The sequence below is a fragment of the Panthera tigris genome, chromosome A2 (assembly GCF_018350195.1).
Source record: "Panthera tigris isolate Pti1 chromosome A2, P.tigris_Pti1_mat1.1, whole genome shotgun sequence".
Lineage (NCBI taxonomy): Eukaryota > Metazoa > Chordata > Mammalia > Carnivora > Felidae > Panthera > Panthera tigris.
In genome coordinates, this window is record NC_056661.1 from 77,101,882 (window position 1) to 77,106,498 (window position 4,617).

Consider the following 4,617-nt stretch of genomic DNA (forward strand, 5'->3'; position numbering starts at 1 on the left):
AGGTTCTTTAGAAAAAGGTTTCCAGGGAAACCATATAACTTCTATTCTGTTTTCTTAAATGTATTAAGCACTAAACGTGCCTGCGAATGCTTGGAGTTCTCATTTGAAGTCAGGAGCTGCTGAAGAAGAGTGTTTTCATGAAACACACCTACATAGCCAGAAATCATTTTTATGCTTCTTTCACTAAATGTCAGCTGCATACTCAGCTGGGGAGAATTAAGTGACCTGGGTTCATCTGTGGGGTGAAAGATAGGGAAGATTAACTCCAGTTGCTTGAATTGCTTTTCTTCCCTGTTATTATGATGGTTACTAATAAATGATAGTAATGTTCAGATTCAGCAGCTGTGTCTTACCAGTTAGATCTTATGTACATTAGACTATGTAGAAAATGTTAATACCATAGAATGTCTTTCTGTATATTGTTTAATATGTAAAGAAATATTCAAGTAAGAAAAATCACAGAAAACTTGGCGGAAGTGTTTCTACACCTACATATTGCCTTTCATGGCCAAAGACCTTCAGACATTTGTGTGTTACCCTGCCCCTGTTTCCAGCGTGGTGGGGGGGTGGGTCCTGGCAGCCATGTTTTCACCAAGTGGCCCCGCCTCCCTGATCACAACTGATTGGCCTAGAGGTGGACAAGCTGAGCCAATCATAACCTTCAGTGTGGTTTAATTGGAATATGAAGATGCTGGAGGTTTAAATTAGATGTTCCTACGAGAGGGGGGATGAGACGTGGCCATTTAGCGACCTGCTCCACCCCGGCGAGGAGAGGGGGGTACGCAGGGAGAGAGAGACAGTCAAGCACACAGAGGAGAAAGGTAAGGCAGAGGGAGGGAGGGAAGGAGAGAGATTGGAAAGACTTTTGATGTTTTTCAGTTCCTGTTTCTTTGGGAAGCTTGGATGTACTTCTTGATCCAAGGTTTTTTGAGACAGATTTATATCCTTAAAATAAACCCCACCTCGTTCCTAAGTTAGAGTGGTTTTCTGTTACTTCCAATTAAAAGGCCTGTCATAGAACACCCAGCGTTGCTAGAATCAGCATTTACCACATTTCTTTCCATGGTCTGGGGGTGCGGGTTTTTGGTCTTGTCATCTCTGACTGCCTGGGTGCTGTGGTAGATGTCCTTTTGGCAGTATCACAAGGATACTGACCTCCCACACTGGCCATTTAAGAGGTGGGTGTGTGGCTTTAGTCACACTCTTCACACTGGGTGTGGTTGGGTGATCTGCACAGAAATGCTGCTTCACACTCATGTGATGGGTTCTGGTGGGAGTGTCAGGGAGGCTCTTTATAGAACTGACACCGAGCAGACTGACCAGACAGGGACTAGAATTGAGGAGATTCAGGATTGTCCCTGGGAGGGAGAGCTCGGGGCAGAGAGGGACTTTTTGGTACAAAAACACCAAATAGTAGATATGGAAGGAACCCTATGCAGAGTCCAGCTCTATCTCTTTGTCTAGATGAGAATCTTGTTGCCCAGGGAGGCTGATTGATTTGCCCTGGAGTGGAGCCTGGACTCCCCACCTCCAGCACAGTGTTCTTTCCCCATCCCCATTCTGCCACTAGCACTTTCTTAATGAAAAGAGTATTTAGATTCCTGTGTAAAGGAGGAAAAAATTCTCTGTCCTCTGAGTGTCTCCAGCTGGGCCTGGAATTAAAATGATATAAGCAGATTAACAGGTGAAATGCATACACATTTTATTAAATTTTTTCATGTACATGGAGGGCTTCACAAGAGAATGAGGACCCAAAGAAGTGACCAGAACAGAAAGCTTTTATACCTTTTAGATAAGGAGATGAGGGGCACCGGGGTGGCTCAGTCAGTTAAGCATCTGACTCTTGATTTCAGCTCAGGTCGTGATCTCATGGTTTGTGAGTTCGAGCCCCACATTGGGCTCTTCTCTGATGGCGCAGAGCCTGCTCGCAATTCTCTCTCTCCCCCTCTATCTCTGCCCCTCCCTTCCTCATGTTCTACTCTCTCTCTCTTAAAATAAATAAAACATTAAAAAAAATTTTTTTAAGGGAAATGATGATACATTTGAGAACAAATGACAAGGCAAAGGGGTTTGGGTTGGGGGCAGTAAATTGTAGGGCAGTTCCTAAGAGATATATCGGTGAGGGAAGCTAGTGGAAGATGAGTTATTTTAGTATATTTGTAGAGGTCCATTTCGGTGATGATTCCAAGTCTCTGGTGATAAGGATGTGCTTCTCTTCCTGATATAAAGAGGGCACCTCTCTCATGGAAGCTTGTGTAGAAAAGGGGAGGCCAGAGCATTCATGCATCTGCTGTTTCTTAAGTGCTTTCAGTTCTAAATAAACAATATGCCAAAGTGGTATCTTTGGGGTGGCATGTTCTGAACTCCTTCCCTGGGCTCTTCTCTTATGCATTGTATTTGGAATATACATAAGAAAGTACTAATATGACATATATGGCTAAGGATTTTTATGTCCCTTGTAATGAAATTAGATATTTATTTTATTTTTAAGGCAAATTGAAGAAAAATATGAGTCCCTAGGTAATGAGAATGAGTTTTTTTTTCCCAGTAGATTTGTATGTATGCCGTTTGTCTAACTTCAACCCAAGCTGTCTTAGCCTGTGTTTGTGCTCACAGCACATAAGCCATGTAACATGCCAGGGTCACCTGAACTTATTTCACATGGGTAGAAACATGATGAAATCTAAGTTTTGTCTTTGTGTCACAGGACCCCATTGATGACACCTAAGATTTCCACACTTCTTAAAACTTTTCTCCCTTGACCCTTAAATATTCCTTGTGAGGTTATGAACAACTGCTGTGTTCATGTCATGCCTGTGATGTCTGTCCTGGTTCACACCATTTGATCTCTTGACTAGCCTACTGCAGGGCCTTTCTGGCTTCTGGGGGAACACCTCTACTTCATTGGCCCCCAAAGACTGTCTCTAGAATTCCTTTTTTTATTTTGCACAGTTTTTTTCCCCAGATTTGCACCCATTTCTGTTTCTTTTGAAAACAGCACTTGGATTTTCTGTTGAGGACTCACTCCCCCTTCAGTGAATAGAGTTTGGGTTGGGCTGATGCATGGGCACTACATTGCCCTGGCCCTGGCATTTATGATGGTAATGGGCGATCTAGATTATCCAGTAAGTTTCAGCCACCAGACTCTTGAAGAGAAACCCTCTTGTCTCACAGAAGGCCCTAAGCCGCTGGGATGTAAATCATAAGCTGTTGATGACTAACTTTGCTACAGCGTGGAGAGAATCCCCTTGAGAAAGGAGTCAAGAAGGGGAAGGTAGTGCTGAGAGATGATATCATTTATTCTTTGGCACCAGCTGAGCCTGAAGCCAGATGTACCTCTTTTCTTTCCAGTTGAGTGAACCAATACATTCTGTTTCACTGAAGCCAATTTGAATTGGGTTGCAGTCACTAGCAACCTAAAGCGTGCTGGCTAATGAATGGGCGGATTGCTCTTGTCCTTAAAAGGTAATCATGCTTTCCTATTACATGCAGAATGTATGTCATAAATCCAACCTCTTTTTGGTTTCAAGGCTTTTTATGATCTTCCCCCATTTTAGCCTTTGCTTCCCACTCTCTTGCCATCCAGCTGACACTTCCGTTGTGGTGCTGTAGCTAGCATTTGTTGACGTACCTTACATTTTTACACCTCACTTTTTGTCTCTGCTGCTCCTACCCTCACCCCATCTGGAATGCTTTTACCCACATGGTGAGATCCTATTTATTCCTCAAAACCACACTCAAATGTTCCCTTCATTAGAAAGCCTTTTCTGGTCCCTTAGTCAGAATTAATTTTTGGCGCCTTTCTATTTTCTCCACTCTTTACATATACCCCTATTACAACACGTCACAGCCTGCCTTGCCTCTCTAGTTAAGAGGTCATCTTTGCATCCTCGTCTTTGCTCCCAAGCCTATAACAGAGCAGGTGGCCATTGGTTATGATGCTCCCTCACGGGTTTTCCTGACAGTCAAGTGTGACTGTGCCTGCTCCGTCCACCAGATGGTGCTTGACTTATTTTTGTTTCCTGGGTGATCCCAGGAGGGCGGAATGCCAGGCACACAGCGGATGCTGAATAAAGGTCTGATAGATATGATGGACTTGGTCTCACTTTGAAATGCTTTTACATGTTTATCAGTGATTTTCATGTAGATTTTGGTGATACTGAACCAATTTGAAAGTCCAGTTTCAGTGAAGGGCCATAATGGCTGGTAAGAGAGTGGCAGCTCCCAGCCTGGACTGACTTCCCTTCTTAGAGTTTCCATTTGGTTTGATGATTGCTGTTGAACTTGTATCTTTGAATAAACTGGAAGGTAGGAGGGAGAGAATGAGAAGAAAAATGTGGGAATGCCACTTTATAAAACATAGTTCAGTGGGAGCTCCCTTTCTTTCCTCCTCCTCTTCCCTCCTCCTCTCCCCTCCTCCTTCCCCTCCCCCTCTGCTCCCTCCTCCACCTTCCTCCTCCCCCCTCCTCCTCCTTCTCCCTCTCCCCCTCTTCCTCCTCCTCCTCCTCCTTCTCTTCCTCTTCTTCCTCCTTGCTAGGGTACTTGAGCACAGCTCTAAGATCCATGAAAAAACAAGCTTATATTTAAAAAGTGAGATATCTACACATGTATGTAAAA